The following is a 25,077-nucleotide window of genomic DNA, read 5'->3' on the forward strand; positions in this document are numbered from 1 at the left end:
CATGCAGCAGGAAATAAATAAGGCGACTCCCTCATCTTTGCAGTGACTCACCAGCTCTTCAGGATCTTTAGTCTCTGGAATTCATTAAGTGTTCTTTTATGCTTTCAACCAGCAGCTAGCTCAGTAAGTTAAACAAGCAGGGCCATCTTAAAGCAAACTGCTTTACTCTGTAGTCTCTCCTCCATTTCCTTTCTCCCTCCCTCCTTTCTTTCTTTCTTTCTTTCTTTCTTTCTTTCTTTCTTTCTTTCTTTCTTTCTTTCTTTCTTTCTTTCTTTCTTTCTTTCTTTCTTTCTTTCTTCCTTTCTTCCTTCCTTCCTTCCTTCCTTTCTTCTTTTTTTCCTTTCTTTTCTTCTTTTTTCTTTCTTTCTCTCTCTTTCTTCTTTCTTTCTTTCTTTCTTTCTTTCTTTCTTTCTTTCTTTCTTTCTTTCTTTCTTTCTTTCTTTCTTTCTTTCTTTCTTTTCTTTCTTCCTGTCTTTCTTTCTTCTTTCTTCCTTCCTTCCTTCCTTTCTTCTTTTTTTCCTTTTCTTTCTTTTCTTTTTTCTTTCTTTCTTCTTTCTTTCTTTTTCTTTCTTTCTTCTTTTCTTTCTTTCTTTCTTTCTTTCTTTCTTTCTTTCTTTCTTTCTTTCTTTCTTTCTTTCTTTCTCTCTCTTTCTTTCTTCTTCCTTCCTTCCTTCCTACCTTCCTTCCTTTCTTCTTTCTTTCTTTCTTCCTTTCTTTCCTTTTCTTTCTTTCTTTCTTTCTTCCTTTTGTGTTTCACACAAATTGTTCTTTCTCTTTCTCTGTGATTGGGACAGCTTTGGCTACTGACATCCTGTGTCAGAGGCACAGGGTGGCTTTTGGCAGAAGAAGACGTCTCCATCACTCACATGCTAGGATTCAAAGCGTGTGAATCTTCAGTTTGTAGAAGTAGAGCATGGCTATCTCAGCAAGTGCTCTTGTAATTGCAATTAGTATTACAATGACACACTTTAATTTCTTCCACTTTAATCATATTGAATGCACACTGACTAACAGTCCTAGGAAATTTTCTTATAACTTTGTTCTCTGTTGCAAGTAATAAATATTGAAAGTCATCAACAAGGCATGTCTAGTTATAATTAGCATTTGTGATGCTTATGTGAAGAGGGAATTCAAGATTTGAGTCTGGGCTTGGAAAGAAGGAGGCTCCCCAAGTCCATAACCTAGGCAAACAAACAAACAAAAAAATCCCTGTGGTCCAGCCAAATATCTTAGATTTCTATAGTGGAATTCGAGTCCAAAGCTTCAGTTAAATAATGAAGTATTTTATTTTCTTCCTTTGCCTTCTTTATATGGAAGTAGAGCTTTCTCAGGGACAAGGTGAGGGTGGGCCAGGCGGAGAGAATCTGACAGCTCTGTCCTGCCACTACAGTAAATGATCCATGCACGCTGGGTCATGGTTTCCCAGTCTGTAAACTAGCTGCAAGACAGTGTTGTTGTGAGGGTTTATTGGGATCGGAATTGTGTCTACTACAGTGCCAGACACAGAACATGCACTAAACCAATGTAGTTTAGGAAACAAAGAAGGAAATGAGAATACTCTAGGCTACAATTGGATTTATTATATAGAGGTGTGCTTCCTGCATATTTGTAGGTGTCTAGCATCCCACTGACAAAGCCCAGGGGAGAGTACTCCCCAGGGTTGTAGGAGTCCGGTGGGACAAGAAGAAAAGCAGAGTTGGAAGATCATTGGGCTGTGAAGTTGTCTTAAGGCAGAAGCAGGCAACTATAGCTGGTTTGGATGAGCACGGCTGCTTTTAGAGTCACTGAGGCTGAAGTGAGGAGATGGGGCTATATGATAAGTCCAAATGGTGAGACAAAGTGGAAATCAGAGCACAAACAGCTTATGGGGGAGTTATCATTTTATGTCATGGGTGCCACCTGCTGGGGGAGATGTAGACCACTCTTACTCTTACCTTTCTTGACTTTTTAAGACCTGCTGGAAAGTAGAAATCTCTCTGGTAGGCAGTCCCCAGAGAATTTGATGTTGGGCTGCTGGCTCCTCAGATGAAGACTCTCTCTTGCAGTGGACATTGTGGGGGGTCTCCTCAGCATCCTTTCATACCCCTCCCCCGATGGCTAATACTCATGTGATTTGGATGGGATTGACCCCGTCTCCAGCCTAGCTGGATATAAACCAAGCAGGGTAATCCCATTCTCCTTCTCACAGTTCTGGTAATTTACGACTACGTCAGTCAGTATATGGCATGCCCCTAGCCACAGGGGTTAATTTAGGGTGGTCCAGTCACTGAAAATCTGAGGAATTTTGTTTGATGGTCAAAGAAATCAAGTTCTGTCTCATACTGATGAAGTGAGGAGAGGTCAGTAGCTTTCCTACAGCTACCTCGAAACAACTTCAGGATGGAGCTGGCTGTGAGAGGCACTCTATCCTTATGATATCACTGCATAAACCAGCTCTCAAGCTCACATGGCCTCTAGACCTTCCAATAACAAGGCTAATAAATTCTTTGTTGTTGAATGTAGCTTGACATTTATTCTTAATTGCCACTGTGAACACCTTAATGGATATGATAATGGCTATGTGTCTCTACCAGATGTCAGGAACTTTTATTTATACATAAGAGTGCTAGTTGGGACTCATGTATCATTGCTGAGGCTGCAAGAAAGAGAAAGAAGGATGCATAGAAATTTGTGCTCCATATGATTGAAGAGGCTATAGGGAAACAAAACTTCACTCTTGCAAAGATGGTGGACAGTTCAAAGGCTTAGAAAGGCACTTGCTTTCGGTAGTACACTAACACAGAAGAGCAACTGAATTACAACTATTTGGGGGAAAAAAGAATTGTTTTAGGATCTGGCTTTGCAGTTTTAAGTTGGAAACCTTCTTGTCTCACCAATGCTTTCAGTACACCGCTTTAAACACAAAAGCTTTGTGCGAGTGGATTTTTGGTGGTAAAAAACAGGGAACGGTTCTGAACTTTACTTCTGGCTTGACATGTTGCAGAGTAAGATCAAATGATCCATAAGCTAAAATAGGAGCTCAGAGTCAGAGGTTAATTTGAATTCATAAGATTCCATCCCCCTAAATACTTGGAGGAATGATGAGCTAACTCCCCTCAAGGGATATGATTCAAGTGGATTTATTTGGCTGGCCAAAGATAGGATTTTTTTGGGGGGGGGGAGTAGGGGGGTAAAAATATTTGAGTTCCATACAGAAGGGAAAAGTTACAGTATACATACTTTTGAATTTCTATGATGCCAAACAAAAGTAATGTAAATATAGCCTGAGGGAGATTAAGGGTAGTGCTATTTCCAATTCCAAGTTAGAGTTGCCAAGAAATAAATTATTATAATTAAAATTAACAATTTTGATCTTAAATGTTTTCATCAGTCATGCTGTTCAAAGCCATTTCACTTGTCACTTTAGGCAAGAACGCCATCAATTGCCTGGTTCAAATTATAGAGGATACATGTTTGTCTATGTTTTCATATTGACCATAAGCCCATTCCCTGTGTTTCACATTTAAGAAAGCAGGCATTCCTGCTTGAGTTTGGGTTAGCTCTGTACCAGCGCTAACTGAATTTGTTCTATAAGTATAAAAAATCTAGGTCTTAGTTAGAACAAAAATTCAGGAAGTGAAAATGTCAGAGTCACCAAGGGTAGCTTTTCAAATTTATTTTCAGATTTGATACAGGAAATAGAAGGCAACTATATTTTTTTCTGCATTCGTGCCATCATAAAATTTATTTTCATAGTAAAATATAAATTTAAATCAAAATGGAAATTGAAATGAGAGATATTTATTAACCAAATTTAAATTTCAATCTTGTAGCAGGAGGTAGGGGAAAAACAAATCTTTCACCATACTTAGCCAGGGTTGAAATGGCCAAAGGTCAGATCTCTTTGGCCATTCAAGCTTGTGCTGAAGACACTACAGGGGTGGCATGAGTCCTGACACTAGAGGGGTTCCCATCTTGTCACCAAAGCCACTCCCAGCACCTCCTGTCCTCTCCTCCTTGGTTCACGAGCTCCTGCACTAATCGAGGAAAAGGGAGGTGGGTTGGTGAGAGAGTGAGAACCTAACAGGGATTGAATAAACCCAGGATGACCCATCCATACAATGGATTCCAGTGAATCACTAAAAATCATGCTGTTGAAGGCTGTAGAGGAAAAGCACAATCAATGAAATAGGCTGCGGGTAATTATAATATTATACTATGTTTGTGTCTATAGCACATATATTAACTCATTAAAAAAAGTGTGGGAAGAAAATTGACTAAAAGATTTTCTGTGATTGTCTTTGAAGTGTTGGGATTATGAGTGATTTTTAAAATAAAGTATCTTCATTTTGGTTTTATATTTTGAAAGACTGATTCATTGAAATGGGTATTGGTTGTGTATTTAGAAAAATATTGTGTGTGCCCTTTGGCTAGTATAAAGAATACCGGAGATAACTATACACTATCCGAAAGGACAAAGGGTGCTAGGCTCATTTAGGTCAGAAGAAGGAAGTAAATTTTAAAAATGGTGGGGCATAAGGTAGATATGCAAGATGTGGACTTCAGAGGCCTTGGACTAACACCAGCGTGGGGGGACAGAGGCCTCAGAGCCACAGGCCTTTGATAGACTCAAGACAGCTCAGATGTAGCCCATTTCCTGTCACCCACCCTCCAGGGAAACCCAAACTTGGGATCCCAGTTGACTATATGGCAGCATAGGGATAAGACAAAATATGGCTTAATGTTGTGATACTTTTGATTAAAGTTGTTCCAGCAGGTCAAAGTTCAGTTGGATCCCCAAAACTTTGGGCACAATCTTGGGTCTTTCTTACTCCCGTTCAGGCTGGCATTGATTTATACGGTGACTTCGGAGCAAAGCTGGATGGGGCTGGGTACCCTGGGATGTGTGGTTAGCTTACTGATTGAGGGTCATAGCTTTGTCTGTCAAATATCTGGAATGCTGCAACCACTATGTTTTAAACCAATGGATTGTAGCCACAACGTCATTATTGCCATGTGCATTTTGTGAATATTTTTATCTTAACATTCTGGCATTTAATAAGGCAAATATGAGGTTATGTGTTTGGATTTCTTTTACATAAATCCAGTCATAATCATGTATTATTGTTTTTTAGTAAGCTCTGAAAATGCACTAGAGAAAGAAGGTTTAATCAGGAATGAGCGACAGACTGTGCTAAGTACTTCCCTTACAGCAGAGCTGAATTTCTGAAGACTGTCTCATCATTATTCACCACATAATGACAATGCCTACTTATTTTCAGGAGCATTAACAGGAACTATGAGAATCCATGGATAACCTACTTGGTTGATGTGGCAATGGATTATTGTTTTGGGAATAGCAATTTAACCAGTTAACTATTTAACTTCCCATTTATTGCTTGCCTACTGTGTGAAGCAGAAGAAGATAACCTAAGGAAGAGATAGGGAACCCTGCCTGAAAGACATGTTTCATACATATTTCTGAATACACTTACACCTAATTGAAAACAGTAGGTACATATTTTTCTTGGTTTATTTTATTTTATTTGTGCATGGGGTTCAGTAGTTATTTTAACCAACTGAGCCACCCAGGCACCCAGTAGTTATTTTAAAAACAGGGCTTTGCCTTGGTGCCTGGGGTGCCTCGCCCACCATCAGCCGGTAGCTCCCACTCCAAGAGCCGACAGCTCTCAGCAGCGTCCTTCCCCAGACAGCTCCCCTCCACCAAGTGGGAGTCATGTCCTTTGGGTGGTTACGCCCCTAGATTTTCACCGTCCTGTAGACTGCAAACCCTGCACCACGCGGGTGCGAATTAGCCCCCTTGCGTTAGGGAGTAATCATCCCTGTGGTCTGCAGTAGAGATTTACCCCCTTGCCTAAGCCTGCCTCCCTCACTTCCTGACAGGCTCATCCTGAGAGCACTCCCTTAATAAATCTCTTTCCCCCAAATCCCCCATCCCATTTTCTAACCAGGCACTGTAGTATGTACAAATCATATATTGAAGAAATAAAAAGAACACACGAATACAGTATGTATTCCCGAGTAGATTTTTGTATGTCTATTTCAGCGCTATAAAGACGGCTTGCTATTTGGTTACTTTTGCTTTTGTCTAAGCTGAAGGGTGTTTACAGCTGAGAGTATTACTTGTGCTGAAAGGGTACCCAACTTTTCAATCGCGGTTTATCCGCTGTGATTCTATTCACCCCCCCCACCCCAGTTTGTTTGGGACGATGGCTGTATTCAAGCCTTGACCGCCGACCTCGGCAGCGGGTAGAGCGGCTCCTTCTGCTGCAGTTTCTCGGTCTTGAGGTTTTTCCTTGTGCTAGTTCAGCCGGTGGTGGTGCCTGGCACGTGTTTAGTGGGCCCTAGATCCCGGGCTTGTGCTTCTTAACAACTGTAGAATTTCCCGAAGTTCTCTGAGTCTGGTTGATGACAGTGAGAACACGGGCGATGGATTTGCGCACGACTTAGAGAGCTTGGAAGCCATGCCTCCTGTCACTTTGGCGACACGCAGCTGGGACAGCTCCACCTTCAGGTTTTTCAGCTCTTGAAGCAATTCCTCTTTCTTTTTGCTGCGAAGGTCTGGAAGGTCTCAGGAGTTAATCTTGACCATGTCTGCCCAAACCGCTGCTGCCGCCCAGGTAAAGAGGCAGAGGGAAAGAGTGTGGGTCTAAATATCTTAATCTATGGCACGCAGGTAGATTTCAATTAGATTGGAGAATTATTGAGAGACTTAAAAAATAACTTAAAAAATATTATTATGGAAAGGACTTATTTTGGCATTGCTGGCTAGAGGTTTCAATCTTTTCCTAGCTAATGGATATATATCTCTAACCTACTTGAATAGTTCCCTTATTGTTTTACCTTTCAAGCATCCTCCAGCTAGGGATCTAGGAGACTGATGAAGTAGCTTCCACCTAAAACAATATGTATCCACATCTTGAAGCCATAATCTTCTATCTGCCCCTGTGGATTTTTAGGGTTACATTTTGCTGATGTTCTCAATTGTCCCATATGCTTAAAACATTCCTCTCTTCATTATAGATATTTTCCTTCCTTCCCTCCTTCCCTTCCATCCATCCTTCCTTCCTTCCTTCCTTCCTTCCTTCCTTCCTTCCTTCCTTCCTTCCTTCCTTCCTTCCTTCCTTCCTTTTTTCCATGTGTAAATTTATTAAGAATGCCAGCTCTGGGGTCTGACCGTTTGGGTTGAATGCTGCTCCCAACACTAGGAGCTCTGGGCTTTAGAGCAAGTCATTGAATTGCTCTATGCTTTGGTTTCCTTATCTGTAAAAGCATTTGCTTCATAATGCCATTGTGAGGATTCAATGAGTTAATACAGCTAGAATACATTTAGGATGAGCATGTGGTACTCCTATGTGGAATTTAAGAAACAAAACAGGTGAACATAAGGGAAGGGAAGGAAAAATAAAATAAGACAAAAACAGAGAGGGAGGCAAATCATAAGAGACTCTTAACCATAGGAAACAAAATGAGGGTTGCTGGAGGGGAGGTGGGTTGGGGGATGGGGTAACTGAGCGATGGGCATGAAGGAGGGCATTTGATGTAATGAGCACTGGGTGTTGTATGCAACTGATGATCACTAAAGTCTACCTCTGAAACTAATAAAAAAAGAATAGTATGTGGCACATTATAATTGCTCATAACTGTTAGTCAATGTTTGCTAATAAGTAGTAGTTTGACACTACCCATGGCATTCTGAGGGCCATAGAGATCTCCATCCTTCTTCTTTGCCCCCGTGTCTCATGCTGCCATATCCCCATCTTTGTCAGGGTCAGAGTCCTGGAAAGCTCATTGCATTGACTTCAAGGTTCAGGACCTGCCCGGGACTCTCAGTTGTCCTTGCTGATTGCCACGTTTATGAGGTGTGTTCTTGACACTCCAGCCAAGCCCTTGACCCTTTGGCTCGCCCTATATGGATGCAGAGACCCCCTTTACTCTGGACAAATCCTGTTTCCTTGAGAAGGCTGATTAAGTCAAAGAACGTTTATCCTGACGAGGCTGTTTACAACTCTTAAAGTATCTAATTATTTTCAGGTTAGACATGTCCTTCCAGCCTTCATTTCAGTTTAAGTTTAAGCATGATTTGCCTCAACTTTTCTTAAAACCAGGGAAATCCTTTTAAGAAATAAGAAATATCAACAGAATGGAAGAGAACCAGAACACTTATGCAGATAGCATTTCAAATAACATATTCTATAGCTGATACACAAGACAGGTTATAGGTTTTTTTCCCCTTCTTTATAAACAAACTCATTTCTTTTTCTGACAATAGAAACTATGCATGGACATTGAAGGTAATTTAGAACAGAGGAATAAAAAAATAAGAATTAATTACAATCCCACCATACTTAGTGAGACACTCTAATATTTCGGTAAACTTCTGGACTTTTTTTTTTCAGAATAAAAGGCTTGAATTTTTAAAAAATGCTATTACTACATTTCTCTTTTGAACATGTGTTGTGTATACTTTAATTCTCATTATTTTTATCGCTATAAAATACATTTCTCCCACTTAACTCCTAAGTGTGCAAGAAACTTAAGACTTAAATCTTTTGCATAGGTGGGGGTTTGAATACAAACCGAGATGTTTTTAAGGATTTTTAAAATCACTGTTCTGGAAGGAATGAAAAAAAGAAGAGACCAAGGGCAATATCTCTTGAACCTTTCAGGTCAAAAGTAGAAACACAGTAGTTTGGAGTGGAAAGAGACTCACTCCCATCTTATTTTAACAAGGAAACAGAGGCCCAGGGAGTTTATGTGACTTGTGCAAGGTCACACCCCCGCTTGAATCTCTATTTTGCTGAATCTCCTTGTCAGTGGCCCCATATTAGCTCCTGCATTTTTCTGGGTAAGGTACACAGGTTCTGATCTTTCTGACGGTGCATGTGAGTAGAAGGTTTTCCTGGAAATGTGACGTGAGTCTTTGTCTGTCTTTGTAATACGTAGATTTTTAGATGAACTCTGTCAATATCCATTCTATCTTGATGATTTTGTTTTCTGTGAATTTGGCATTGTCTAGTATGATCCAAAGCTGATAGGTGCATTTAGAACCATGATTTTTAGAGTTCTCATCTGGACATTTATAGTCAAGCAGTTTCCTTTGTGAAATGTTTTTCTGGCATTGCTGGCCCCTAGGCAGGCAGGATCAGAGGGCTTACCATGCATCCGAACTTTAAAAACTCCTAATTGAAAGCCAGCATTTAATTGAATTAACAAAGAAGTATAGATCAATGAGAAATATATTGGTTGCTCCACAAATGTCAGCGTAAACTCTGAACAGAATTCAGGGAAACCAAAATACTATAAATTTCCAAAGTCATTCAGAGAAAGCCCCATAGTTTAGGGTTGAGCACTATACTGCAAAACCCAAACATCATCATTGTTATTTTTATTATTATTATTTTTAAAGATTTTACTTATTTACTTGACACACACACACACACACACACACACACAGAGCACAAGTAGGGGGAGAAGCAGGCAGAGGGAGAAATAGACCCCCAGCCAAGCGGGGAGCCCGACATGGCGACATGGGACTCGATCCCAGGAGCCTGGGATCATGACCTGAGCCAAAAGCAGACGCTTGACTGAACCACCCAGGCACCTGAGGATTTCTATTTCTTTCAGTTTCAATAGCTTTAAGCTCCTTGGGGAAAAGGGTTATTGTTTAATTAGTATTAGTAAAGGATTGGTGTTGGCAGCACTGTGCTATGTTGCAAGAGCATTTTTATTACTATAATGGATATGGTTGAATAGGAGAGTCCGGGGGGGCGGTGGTGGTGTTTCTATAGCTCACGTGGTTTTGGTGTGGGTGTTGACTGCTCCCAAGTACTGTCCGCTATAGTCTGGCCAAGGCATGGTGACTCATCAAAGTCATATCTTCCATCATCCTCACCAGTGGTTCTCACTCCCATCTCTGTGTGCATGATCCTGTCAAAGTGGTAAAACTCTTCCAGGGAAACCTGCTGAGGCTGCTCTCTGGCATAATCTCCATACTTTTCTCTCTAAAGATGGTGGGAACTTTTCTGGCTTCCCTTTGTGCCCCTCTCCCCCAAGCTGAAAGATATCCACATATTCTCTGTATACAATATGCCATATCATAATCCTTAAATTTCCACAGCTCTAGATACTTACGGGAATCACAAATTGTTTAGTACCTCATGGGAGAAGAAGGACATCCTCATAGTTGAAAGAACTGACTTAAAATAATTTACTCATATACCATGATTAGGTTCTTCATAATATGTAACATAGTTGCCAAATACATTTAAAGTGGTGAGGGTTGGCTACAATTTCTCTACTATATTATAATGAAAGAAAGTTTATGTTCACATACAGAGGTGAATTAAACTAAAGTTTGTTAGAATACAATATCTTTAATATGTCCTACAACTTACTTGAGAGGCTCAATGAAGTCCCAACTCTCCTTTCTGCTTGGGTACTCCGACCATACCTTGCATTAAAGGTGCACTTGAAGCAGATACAGCAGCATTCCAGAAGGAAGATTCTTCTATTCTTGTAGTTGTAATCAGACATTCATAAATCTTTCTGTATCCATGACTAGACAAAGGACAGATTAGGAATTTGAGCCTCAGATTCTACTCTAATGGAGAAAGGTGGAGGTTTTGCTAGATTCTTAAACCTTCTTCATCAAAGACTGATGAGCATATCTCAAATATTTTACTCAACCCACATGTCATGAATACGTTTGATTGTTTCATCAGTTAAGAGACAATTTCTGAAATTTATATGCTAGTCACCGGGGCATACTTTTTGGTTATAGAGACCCATGTCTGATACTAAGTATGATAATTACCAAAGTGTCAATAGTTGATTGACAGAGGGTAAAAGAAGTACTTATAATTGCAACTTCTAGAGTACAGATCTTTTTGATATAATGTTAGTTGACCATCTTGATCTGTGCATTCTTGATTAGGACACCTGCCTCTGGAGTTTAAACTTCAAGCCTTAATTAACTGCTGCATATATATTATCACAAAGCACATGCTGAAGTATTTAAAATTCTATTATATTTAAAAGTCCATTACAATCACTGTTAACAACTTCAAAACTTCTAAGTGATCCTCTCAGGGACTACTGAGTGAGGTTGAGGGTGTAGTTCAAGGTGGTCTTCTGTCTTTTCCCCATCAATGGAAGAGAAAGGAACCAACTCCAGTTTCTAAACTCTAGAGACTCTGTGCTCACCCAGAAGACTGCAGCATTCTCCCATTTAACCATTTTTTTTTTCCTGAGAATTATTGCCATGAACTTTTTGGTGGGATATCATCCCTTTGAAAATCAGAGCAGGGAGTTGAATCCCACTGGGCAAGTGGGGCTTTTGTAGCCAAGCAAGCAGCTCTTTTCCTGTTCCAGCCATCCTTCCCTGGGGCAACTTCGATCAGAAAGTTGGGATTGTTGGCAAGGAGGAACAGAATTTAATGTTATGTCTCAGGTAATTGCAAGATGTTAATACTTCATATTTATTCCGTAACACTATTTTTGGAAAAAAAATCGGTGACCATTCTTTTGCTAAACCATATGCATAATGTACAAATAAAAGTCAGACATAAGCAATAAAATATTGTTAATAAATACAGGTCAATATTAAGAGTGTGGATGTGCTCTGGATGTATAAGATGCTTCTTCATATCCTTGTCTTTGTATATCTCATAGTGAGAATTCTAGCTACTCAGTGAACAGTGAAAAATAAGGTGGAAAAACATTTCTTTTCATTCGATGCTTTTCCCAGTCTTCTTTCCCCTTTCCCATAAGCCACGAGGACCTTAGCATCTTAAATTTATTTTTATTTTGAAATTTATTTTTAAAATGTATGCATGCATTAAAAGTCACTTTTTAGTGCATAGTTCTATGAGTTTTGACAAATCAAAAAATTGTGTAAACATCACCTAGATACAGGTGCCAAAAAAACCCCTCCTGCTGTCCCTTTGTAGTCAAATCCTCCCCTACTCCTAATCCCTGGCAGCTGCTCATCTGTTCTCCATCCTTACAGTTTTGTCTTTTCCAAGTGGAAAAATTTGGGTGGAATCAAATTTTGTCTAGTTTTTGAGTCTAGCATCCCTGACTCACATAAAGCATTTGAGATTCAAATATGTTGATGCTTGTATCAACACACCCTCCTTTTTGTGGCTGAGTAATAATATTCCACTGAACAAATGTACTGCAGTTTGCATCTACTCACCTGTTGAAGGACATTTGGATTGTTCCCAGCTTTCAGCAATTTTGACTAATGCTGTTATAAGCATTCATATACAGGATTTTGTGTGAACGGAGGTCCGTATTTCTCTTAGGTATATACTGGGGAATGGGATTGCTGGGTCATATGGTAAGTGTATGCTTCACTTTAGAAGAAACACCAAATTGTTTTCACAAGTGGCTGTGCGATTTTGCACTCTAACCCACAGTATATGAGAATTCTAGTTGTTTTGCATCCTGTCTAGGATTTGTCTCCCCCACACTCCTCCACACCCATTGTAGTAGATAAGTAGTGATATCTCATTGTGGTTTTAATTTGCATTTTACTGATGAATCATGATGGTGAGTATATTTTAGTATGCTTATTTTCCATCTGTTTATCTCCTTTTGTGCAATGTCTGCTCAAATCTTTTGCCCATTTTTTAATCGGATTTTTTGTTTTCATACTGTTGAGTTTTTAGAATTTTAAAAATATATTTTATATATGAGTTTTAATCAGATTTGTGATATGAAAATATTTTTTCTCAATCTGTGCCTTACCTTTTCATTCTATTAGTAGTCTTTATTCAGAGAGCAAAACTTTAAAAAATAAGTCTAATTTATTATTTTATTTTATGGATTTTTTTTTTACCTATTGCACCTAAGAACTCTTTGCCTATCCCAAGGTCAAAAGGATTTTCTACAATGTTTTCTTCTTGAAGTTTATAGATTTATTTTTTATATTTAGCTCTATGATCCATTTTGAGCTAATTTTTGTAGGTGTGAGTGGTAAGTCAGGGATCTATCCTTTGCGTACAGATATCCAAGTGTTCCATCACAACTTGTAAATAGAAAGGATTATTTCTTCTCCATCGCACTCTCTCTGTACTTTTGTAAAAAATCAACTGTAGGTTTACTTTGGAACTAGCTCTTCTGTTCTATTGATTTTTGTGTCTTTCACTAATGCCACACTATCTTCATTATTATAGGTTTATAGTAAGTCTTGAAATCAGAGAGTCTGAGTAATCTTTTTTTTTTTCAGAATTAGTTTAGCTCTTCCAGTTCCTTTATTTTTTTCATATAAATTTTAGAATCAGCTTGTTCATATCTATAAAAAGTTTCACTGGATTTTGATTGAAATCGTGTTGAATTTATAGATCATTTTGGGGAGAAATGACGTCTTAATAGCATTGAGCCTTTCAATTCATGAACATGGCATATTTCTCCAATTGTTTAGGTTTTATTTAACTTTTTCTTTCTTTTTCTTTTTTTTTAAAGGTTTTATTTATTTATTTGAAAGAGAGAGAGAGAGAGAGCACAAGCAGGGGGAGCGGCAAGTAGAGGGAGAAGCAGGCTCCCCGCTGAGCAGGGAGCCCAATGCAGGACTGATCAGGACCTGAGCCGAAGGCAGATGCTTAACCGACTGAGCCACCCAGGTGCCCTTCTTTAACTTCTTTCAATGTTTTGTAGTTTTTAGCATACAAATCCTGAAGATATTTTGTTAGATTTATACCTATGTATTTCACTTCAATTTTTTGTTGCTATTTTAAATAATACCGTTTTCTCTTAATTTTGGTTTTTAACTTTAAATGCTGGTATATAAATATAAATAATAATTGATTTTTGTATGTTATCCTCGTATCCAGTGAACTTGCTAACCTCACTATTTGTTTCAAAAACTTTTTTTGTAGATATCTTGGCATTTATTATGATGTTAATAATATTATCTACAAATATAGACAGTCTTCTTTATTTCTATTCTGAATGCTTTGATTTCTTTCTCTTATCTTGTAGAATTGACTAGTATGTCCAATACAAGGTCAAAAGGAATGGTGAAAGCAGATATCATTACCTTGTTCTTGATCTTAGGAGGAAGGTATGCAATCTTTCACTGATAATTTTGATGTTGGTTGTAGGTTTTTTTCTTATAGATGCCTTTTATCACGATAAGGATGCTTTCCTTTTTTCCTAGTTTGCTGAGAAATTTTTAAAAATTATGAAGAGACGTTAAAATCTTATCACATCCTTTTTTCTATCTGTTGAGATAATCATACAGTAATTTTTCTTTAGTCTGTTAATACGGTCAATTACACTGATTGATTTTCAAATGTTGAACAAGCTTTGCCTTCCTGGTATCAGCCCCAGTTTGGTTGAGATGTATTATCCCTCTTCATATTGCTGGATTCAATTTGCTAATATTTCGTTGGGAATTTTTTTATCTATGTTAATAACAGACATTGGTCTATAGTTTTATTTTCTTGAACCATCTTTGACTTACTTTGGTACCAGAGTGATGCTGGCCTCCTCAAATAAATTGAGAAATGTTCTCTTCTCTTTTCTGGAAGAGATGGCATAGACTTCCCAAAGTTTTTGCTGTGCTTTTTGGGGTCTCTTCTGTGTGTGTATAGCTAGAAGATTAGCTTGGGATTTGTGTTGGTTAATATACAGATTTGGAAATCCCTTTTCCATTCCTCTCCTCTCTGGGATGCCTCCCATGCTCCGTGGTTCCCAGGGAGCCCTAGCTCCTATTTAATAGCTCAGAGTCTGGGTGTACTCTCACAGTTTTGGCTCCATGTGAAATTGCAGAGTTTGAGCAGTGGTGGCTGCCCTCAGAATAAAGTAATGACAGAAAATAGAAGAAAAAACAAAGAATTTCCCCCCTACATTGTGGGACACACAAGAGCTCCATTTCCCATTTTTGTCAGAGGGAAGGGTTTTCCCTTAAGACTTTAGGTGCCCACCACCTCGCTTCCAGTACTGCAGCTGCCACAGCAGTGCCATTCTGAGACTGGAACTGGCCTCAGGGAAGAGCAGAAGAGAAAAGGAAAACAGGGAGAAAGAAGGAGGAATCTCTGTAGACTCTCCTGAATGCAAAGGTCCTCTTTTCTGGCTTTCTGGTTAGAGAGAGGGCAGGGTTTTGCTTTTTGTTTTTTGTTTTTGTTTGTTTGTTTTTTCGTGGAGTTTTCACTGTCCATGCCTGTCGCACAGTTTTGGGATTTGGCCCATTTTTGGGTGAAAGCTTAGACATAAATGAGGGGAAAAAACCCCCAGTAAACTCACTACTACTTGTTATTTTCTAAGTTTTGACTTTCCTTCCTCATTCTGTCCTTCTGTTGTTTAGTTTTCAGAGTTTTCTGTTAGTTGTTTTTCAAAATTCTCCAGAGTTTATGGTTGTGATCAGTAGGAGAGATAGTCTGACAGGATTTCCTCCATCTTGGTTGGTACTCAAAATCTGCAATTTCTTTTAAAAAGTTAATTGTTACAATAAAACCATTCTATCTGTGTCATTGCACTTCTTAGTAGTTATTCCTATGTCAGTAAACATGAATCATGATTACATCTTAATCCAGAAACTTTGATGTTGCAATTCGTATATAACCAGTTACTAAATCCTGCTGATTTCTACAGAGAGTCAGGAGGGGGGTGGTTAAGAATATTGTTTATTATCACCCTAAACTGTCTTGTTTTGAGTCCTGGTCCTCCCACTCACTAGTTCTCATGCTGAGAAGTTTATTTAACCCTTTGGTTAACCCTACAAAGTGGGGGTAATATTACCAGTGATAATAAATCTTAAAGCATTTGTTTTAGGGATTGGGTTAATACATATAAAGCAGTTAGAATAACACCTGGTATGTTAGAAGTTTTAGTTATCACTCCCCTCATCTTTGATATCTCTTGAATGTATTTATTTTCCACTATTATCATCCCAGTTCAACTAGAAATTTGAAATACTTAAGACAATATCATCCTAGGCTCTGAGAACTAGAAATCAAGATTTAAAAACTGTTCAGTAGGAAACATAGGAGGATTTAAGTGATTTTTGAAGCATTTCTTTTTTTTTAAAGATTTTTTATTTATTTATTGAGAGAGAGAGAGAGAATGGTAGAGAGAGAGCATGAGAGGGGGGAGGTTCAGAGGGAGAAGCAGACTCCCTGATGAGTAGGGAGCCCGATGTGGGACTCGATTCTGGGACTCCAGGATCATGACCTGAGCCGAAGGCCGTCGCTTAACCAACTGAGCCACCCAGGCACCCGATTTTTGAAGCATTTCAAACTTTTGTTTATGGAGTCAAGAAAAAAAAATCACGACAATTAAGGCATAATTTAAAGGTAGACAGGAGGTGAGAGTTTCCTTTACTGGTTCTCGAACTTCGTAATGCTGCACAGAACCAGCCGATTGAGAGATTCTGACTCAGTAAGCTCAGGAATCTATAGTATTAACAAACATGTCCTCATCATTCTGATACAAATCATTCTAGAAGCAAACCCTGAAATCAATACTGTTTCTTTGACAGAGTGATAAAAGTTTACAATGTGCTAAATTCTGTTTGAAAGTTGAATCATTTTGTTGTTTTGTAAAAGATGGCCTGTTGCAACATCACGTCACATCTAAGGGCACAAGAAATGTCCCAAATGGCCTGTGCATTAGTGTCAGCCTTTCCCATTAACTCTGTGTTTTGTTTAGTGGTAAATAATTTCTCCATAAGCAATGATCACCTTTTAGCATTCACTCTCTTTGATTTGGGGGCAACGTACTTTTTACCCCTGATTGCACATCTACTGCTGTTATTAGCAGTCTCTCAGCCAGTGTTGCTCACCACTAGCACCAGCTACACTCTGGTGTTGCCAGAGGTGTTTCAGATTCTGATGTGACTTATCATTTCCTCCTCCAAATTCACGGTTCAGATTTTGTTCTGGTTTAAAAGACAGAGTAGACCAGGAATCAGGAGGCTTGCTTGGCTTTTCAGTCCCTGACAGGGTAACTTTTGTTCATCCAGTCAACAATATGGACTGTTGTTCAACAAAATGATGTTATTGATGATATCTAAAATTTTATTCTGTTTTCTTTTTTTTTTTGTATTCTCTTTTAGTCTAGTGTGCTCTACTTTCTCTTCTTTTTTATCTCTAGCACTGAAGTGGAACTAAAAAATCATAATTATGATCATAAAGAGAAAAATGTTTCCAGGATGTCACCGTTTTTAGTGCATTTGCCATTGGACATTAAATGTAGCTTGATTTCTAGATTTAGGAATTTGTCATTAGGTTAGGATTCTTTTTAGGTCCATTATCCAGATGGCAGGATTGTTAGGAATTTTGCCAAATAAAATATTGTTCAAAGGCTATTATATTTAGTTTTTATGTTTAAGATTTGTTAACCCCCTCTGAGGCTCTTTGCCAAAACCTCAAAGTCCTCTGGTACCATAAATAAGATAGACCACCCGAGCATAGCATATTATGAACACCTTGGATGTAGAAACTGTCCCTATATTTTGTAAACCTTAGTAAACAGTGTGTTCTCTACGGTATTCATGAAGCACTTATAGGAAAGTTGAATCAATAAGCAGAATTCTTACACTCTATAAAACCAAGCAAACAGTATGTCTCTTATGGTACTCAGCAAGCACTTGGAAGATGGAGTCATTTCTTTTTTTTGAAGATTTTATTTATTTATTTGACAGAGAGAGATTGAGAGAGCGCACAAGCAGGGGGAGCTGCAGGTAGAGGGAGAAGCAGGCTCCCTGTTGAGTAAGGAGCCTGATGTGGGACTCCATCCCAGGACCCTCGGATCATGACCTGAGCCGAAGGCAGATGCTTAACCAACTGAGCTACCCAAGCATCCCGAGTCATTTCTTTTTTTTTAAATTTTATTTTATTATGTTATGTTAATCACCATACATTACATTATTAGTTTTTGATGTAGAGTTCCATGATTCATTGTTTGCCTATGACGCGCAGTGCTCCATTCAATACATGCCCTCTTTAATACCCATCACCAGGCTAACCCATCCCCCCAACCCCCTCCCCTCTAGAACCCTTAGTTTGTTTCTAAGAGTCCATAGTCTCTCATGGTTCGTCTCCCCCTCCGATTCCCCGCCCTTCATTTTCCCCCCTGAGTCTTTCTTTTTTGTTGAAGGAACTCATTTTGAGAGCAAAGAATATAAGTCCTTATCTTACAAAGCAAAGATTCAGAATAGGGGAATGGAAACTTCAATGTTTGGATAAAGCAGACAAAAAACAAGTTAACTACCTTTATCCCTCCTTTCTTAAATGGTGCATGTAAGTTTGAAGTAGCTAACATCACAAAAGCAGTTAAGAAAATAACTTGCAGGAAATCAGGGGAATTGTAATAATCTGGGGGGAACATCTGTTTTAGTTCACAAGTCTCACAAAACATTGTTTATGAGATTTGTTTTCCATTTCACTTACTGGATTTTTTAATATCAAGTGTTTTTCTTTCAAAAAATCATTATATTGAGGTTGCTATCAGGTTGCAGCTAGGAATTCATTGGTACTATGTTTAAGGAGTCTATCTTTGGGTTATTAAATTTAAGTTTATAACACTGAATTTCAATTTTCTTTTGTGGGTGGTGATTCTCTGGTTTTGGGTGGTCATTTTTGAACTGCACCAGAAGATGGAAGTTCTGAATTTAAGGAAGCTTCAATGCATTTTAAGATAAATGGATGATTCATTGATCCCCGAAATACCTGATATGTTGAAATACTCAGGGAGCATTGTTTTACTGGTCAATTAAACTGGATGTAGTTAATTTGTTTTGCAAAATGAAGGAAAATCTGACAAATTAGGCATGAACTAATATTTTAATGAAACTATGTTGCCCAAGGTTTCTTCATATACAATGTATTGAAATCATGATAGCTCCATTTGCCATTACTTTAAGCAATAAATACCATATATTCACATGTCACTTGATACCTTTCAAAGCTATTTCATAATGTCATTACTAATGACATTTACAAGTGAAGAGCAACTTTTATGTTTTAAAAGGTAGCCCAGGACTCTTGGTTTCGAGTCCAATATATGAGGAGTTTAGAAATCCCTCCTCTGTCCTAACTGTTCAGTTTGTCCTCAACTGAACAAACTGAAAAATTAATAATCCTTCTTAGATCCATAAAATTAGCGTGGTCCTGGTGCCTCTAAACTGCCCCTGAAACTGAAGAGACAGACAGAAAATCACGTTATTAGAGCAGAAAGCCAGAAGCAGAAATCTCTACAGAAATAGTGCTGGGGAGGAAAACTTGAACTATAACTGATGAATTTCTGCAGGCTCAGTGTGGACAAGTATAAGAGTGAAAACCTCCTAGGGGACCCAGTCATCAGGTTTCCACACTTTTGTGATTTTTACCACCAAGAGCCCAACCTGATTCTCATAGTGAATATTGGGAAAAAAATCTCCTGGGGCTTCTGGAAGGAAGAGCGGAAAAGGAACAATTTCAAAAAATACCAAAGCATTCTGTTTTCTTAACAAGGTTCACCTTCAGGTGAAACTACTTTACGGAACCTAACCTGCTGGGATTTTAGCAGAGACTAACCTCCCTGGAGGAAGAAAAATGCCTAATTCCAGCCCCCTCTAACTATCTAATCCCATCTAAGGTGTGAAAAAACTGTACAGTTCAGGGACACATACTCACCAAAAGACTGAGACATAATCATAGGACTATAGGGTAATTCCCTTTTCACCATACCTTACTACTATATTACCAAAGGCCTATTTTCAGCGTTTCCTTTTACTCACTACGTTATGTACACATTGTAACAGAAAATTACAAGGCATACTAAAAGGCAAGAAACAGTTTGGAGAGGCTGAATAAGCATCAGAACCAGAGTTTGATTCAGCAAGAATGTTGGATCAATAATCAGATCAGGAATTAAAAAAAAAAAAAACGATTAACATGCTAGGGACTTTAATGGAGAAAGTAGACAACATGCAAGACTAGATGGATAATGTAAGAAGAGAGATGGGAATTCTAAGTAAAAATCAAAAAGAAATGCTAGAGATAAAAACACTGTAACAGAAACGAAGAATGACTTTGATGACACCATTGATAGACCTGCCCCAAATTCATGCCAGACTGAAAACCACAGGTCCAGGAGCCTTGTAGAACATCAGGTAGGATAAATGCAAAACATAGATTAAAAAAAAAACAGATAAAAAAGATAACTAGGCATATCATATTCAAACTTTAGAACCCCCAAATTAAAAAGACTTGAAAGAAGCCAGAGGAAAACACATTTTACCTATAGAGGAACAAAGATAAGAACTACATTTGACTTCTCAGAAACCACGCAAGAAGAGAATGGAGTGAAATAAAGTGTTAAGAGAAAAAGAAATCCACCAACCTAGATTTCTGTATTCTGTGAAATTATCCTTTAAAGGTGAGGGAGAAATAAAGACTTTCTCAAACAAAAACTGAGGGAATTTGTTGCCAGTAGACCTGTCTTGCAGGAAATGTTAAAAGAAATTCTTCAGAGACATAGTAAGTGATATGTCAGATATCTGGATATATATGAAGAAAAGAAGATTACTGGCTAAGAAATAAAGTAAAAAAAAAAGGTTCATTTTTCTTATCCCTAATTTATCTAACAGGTAACAGTTTGTTTAAAGTAATAATGTCAGGGCATCTGTGTGGCTTAGTCGGTTAAGTGTCTGCCTTCAGCTCAGGTCATGATCCCGGGGTCCTGGGATCGAACCCCGCATCGGGCTCCCTGCTCGGCAGGAAGCCTGCTTCTCCCTCTCCCACTCCCCCTGCTTGTGTTCCCTCTCTTGCTGTGTCTCTCTCTGTCAAATAAATAAATAAAATCTTAAAAAAAATGAAGTAATAATGTCAACAGTGTATTTGATTGTGTATGATTATGTATTATTATGTGTATATTTAATTATGTCTGCTATATATTGTCTATTTTATTTATTTATTTTATTTATGCCTCACACACATATGTATACTTATGTATAAGTGAAATGATTGACAACAATGGTAAAAGGGATGGGAGGGAGGAATTGGCAATAGTTTGTTCTTATATGGTGCTTGCAGTATTTGTGAAGTGGTAAAGTGTTATTCGAAGTAGGATTTGGATTAGTTATTTTGTATATTGAAAAATCTGGGGTAACCATTTAAAAAAGTTTAAGAAGAAGCATAATTTATATGCTGAAAAGGAGAGAAATGGATCATATGAAATGCTCGGTTAAAACCACAAAAGGCAGGGCACTTCCGTGGCTCAGTGGGTTAACCCTCTGCCTTGGGCTCAGGTCATGATCTTAGGGTCCTGGGATTGAGTCCCATGTCAGGTTCCCTGCTCAGCAGAAAGCCTGCTTCTCTCGCTCCCCATGTTTGTGCTCTCTCTCTTTCTCTGTGTCGAATATATAAATAAAATATTTAAAAAATGAAAAATAAAACCACAAAAGGCAGAAAAAAATATTTCTAAATGCTTAGTGTCTTACTTGGGTTCAGACGGGTCTGAATTAATGGATTTTCCAATACCAGAAGTGAAACTCTGACCCTTTAAAAATGATAAAAGAATGGAATCCATAAAAAATATTAGACTATACAGAGGTATATATGGAAAAATATAGTTACCCTCTCATACTCTTCTTACCCAGTTCTGTCTCTGTATTGAATCACACTGTATAGGCCTTCTATAGCTTGATTTCTTAAAAATTGAACATATTCTTGTATATCAATGCATGAAAATCTGCTCCATCTTTCTAATGGTCACCTGGCCTTTCATAATATGCAGACTCTGTCATTTGTTTAATCACCCCCAATTAATGAGTTTTTAGATTCATAAAGAACATTTTATTTGACAGTGGAAGTGGGGAAAAAGATGGAGAGAGCAGGCTTGGCAGGAATCATGTACATGAATCAAGTAATTAGAGAGGGTAGGATTAAATAGCTCTGAAAACAAGACTGATGGTAAGGTGGGAAGAGTTGTGGAGAGTACCATGTGGGAGTGAATTTGTTTGGCCAAGATATTCGGGACAAGACTATTGCATTTTAAAACAATACCACCTACCAGTTTATGATGATGTTGTGATAAAATCAGGTACTATATGTTCAAATACTTTACACCCTACAAAATGTGCTATACAAACCATCAGCTACTCTTATTACCTTGCGGCTCTGGAGGAAGAACTGGAGGTATTACAGTTAGCAGTACTTCTAGGAAATAAAAAACAACAATTAGTCATTCTATCATTTCCATTAATTTTGTAAAAGCTATGTTTACTGTATATGTGTGTATATATATATATATATGTATCTACTTATGGTAAAAACTCTCAACAAAGTAGGTATAAAGTAAACAAAACTCAACACAGGAAAGGCCATATATGATAAGCCCAAAGCTAACATAATATTGAACTTAGAATACTGAATTTAAAGCTTTTTCTGAATTTAAAGATCAGGAACAAGACAAGAATTCCCTCTCTTGCCACTTTTATTCAAAGTAGTAGTGGAAGTCGTAGCCACAGCAAGTTAAAGAAAAAATAGTAATAAAATGAAAGGCCACCAAATTAGAAAGGAAGACGTAAAATTGTCTTTATTTGTAGATGACATGATACAATATATAGAAAACCCTGAAGACTCCGCCCCCAAACTGTTAGAACTAATAAATGAATTCATCAAAGCTGCAGGATACAAAATCAATGTATGAAAATAGTTGCGTTTCTATACACTAATAATAAGCTATCAGAAAGAGTAAGAACAATCCCATTTACAACTTCATCAAAAAGAATAAAATACCTAGGAATAAATTTAACCCAAAAAGGTGAAAGAGCTACACATTGAAAACTGTAAGACATTGATGAAAGAGATTAAGGAAGACACAAATAAATGGAAAGATATTCTGTCATGAATTAGAAGAATTAATATTGTTAAAATGTCCATACTCCACAAAGCAATATACAAATTCAATGCAATCTTTATCAAAATTCCAATGGCATATTTTACAGAAATAGGAAAAAAATTCTAAAATTTTTATGGAACCACAAAAATCCTGGGTAGCCAGAGCAATCTTGAGGAAAAAGAAGGAAACTAGAGACACCATACTTCCTGATTTCAAACTATATTATAAAATTATATTAATCAAAGCAGTATGGTTTGGGCATAAAAACAGACACATAGATCAATGGAACAGAATAGAGAGCCCAGAAATAAACCCATGATTATATTATATGGTCCATTAATGTACAACAAAGGGTCCAAGGATATACAGTGGGGAAAGGATAGTGTCTTCAATAGATGGGTTGGGAAAAATGGACAGCGGCATGCATAAGAATGAAACTGGACCACCATCTTACATGATACACAAAAATCAACTCAAAATGACATGAATGTGAGATCTGAAACTTTAAAACTCTGAGAAGAAAACAGAGGGTAAACTCCTGGACTTTGGTCTTGACAATGATTTTTTGAATATGACACCAAAAGCACAGACAAAAAAACACAAGTAAACAAGTGGGGCTACAGCAAACTAAAAAGCTTCTGTACAGAAGGAAACCATCAACAAAATGAAAAGGCAACTTATGGAAGGGGAAAAAATATTTGCAAGTCATGTATCTGATAAAGGATTAATATTCAAAAATTTTAAGAACTCATACAACTCAATAGAAAAAAACCTAAAAATGCTGATTAAAAAATGGGCAGAGGATCTGAATAGACATTTTTCCAAAGAAGACATCCAAATGGCCTACAGGTACATGAAAAGTGCTTAACATCAGTAAAGATTAGGGAAAGGCAAACTAAAACCATAATAAGATATCACCTCCTATCTGTTAGAATGGCTATCATGAAAAAGCATAAGGTAACAAGTGTTAGTGAGGATGTGGATAAAAGGGAACTCTTTTCTACGGGTGGGAATGGAAATTGGGACAGCCACTGTGGAAAAGAGTATGAAAGGTCCTCAAAAAATTAAAGATAGTACTACTATATGATCTAGCAATTCCACTTCTAGATATTTATTCCCGAATGAAATCTATCTCAAGGAAATATATGTATCCCCCATGTTCATTGTAACATTATTAAAAAAAAAACCAAGACATGGAAACAACCGAAGTGTCCATTTATAAATGAATGGATGAAAAATAATATATTATGTATATATTACATATATGTATACACGCATGTACAACACAATGCAATATTATGCAGCCTTAAATAAGGAGAAAATCCTGCCATCTGTGATAAGATGGATGGAGCTTGAAGGCATTATGCTAAGTGAAATAAGTCAGAGAAGGTTAAATACTGTATGATTTTACTTATGTAAAATCTAAAAGCAATACAAACCTAAACTCATAGAAACAGAGAACAGATTGGTGGTTGCCAGAGCGGGGGTTAGAGGAATGGGTAAAAATGGGTGAAAGTCATCAAAAGGTACAAACTTCCAGTTATAAGATAAATAAATCCTGGGGCTGGAATGTACAAGATGGTGACTATAGTTAATAATACTATATTGTATATTTGAAAGTTGCTCAGAGAGTAGATCTTAAAAGTTCTTATCACAAGGAAAAAAATTTGTAACTATGTGTGGTGATGGACTTAACTAAACTTATTGTGGCAATCATTTCACAATGTACACATAAATCACTTTTTTGTACACCTAAAGCCAACACAGTGCTATATGTCAATTATATCTCAATTAAAAAAATAAAGCTGTGTCAGTGTGGCTGGACAGATATAACTTTCGTGATTTAAAAAAAAAAATGTCTGAAAAACCAAAGCCATATGTATTAGGAGATATCAACAAAAATGATTTGCATTTCCCTGATGACTTATGATGTGGAGCATATTTTCATATGCTTATTTTCTATCTGTACATTTTCTTTGGGGAAGTGTATGCTAAGGTCTTTGGCCTATTTTTTTAAGATTATTCATTTATTTGAGAGAGAGAGAGAGAGAGAGAGGGCATGCATACATGCTTGCGGGTGGGGGGAGGGGCAGAAGGAGAGGGAGAAGGAGACCATCTCAAGTAGACTCCCACTGAGCATAGAGCCCCATGCGGGGCATGATCCCATGACCCTGAGACTATGACCCTGAGACCATGACCAGAGCAGAGATCAAGACTCCAACACTCAACTGACTGAACCATCCA

The 25,077-nt window shown here is 37.8% G+C and overlaps 1 pseudogene; it reads right to left on the bottom strand.

The window, feature by feature from the left end:
• Positions 1-6,022: 6,022 nt before the first annotated feature.
• Positions 6,023-9,926, bottom strand: LOC113925467 (annotated as a pseudogene).
• Positions 9,927-25,077: the final 15,151 nt, after the last annotated feature.

This window comes from Zalophus californianus, chromosome 2, assembly GCF_009762305.2.
Source record: "Zalophus californianus isolate mZalCal1 chromosome 2, mZalCal1.pri.v2, whole genome shotgun sequence".
NCBI classification, from domain to species: domain Eukaryota; kingdom Metazoa; phylum Chordata; class Mammalia; order Carnivora; family Otariidae; genus Zalophus; species Zalophus californianus.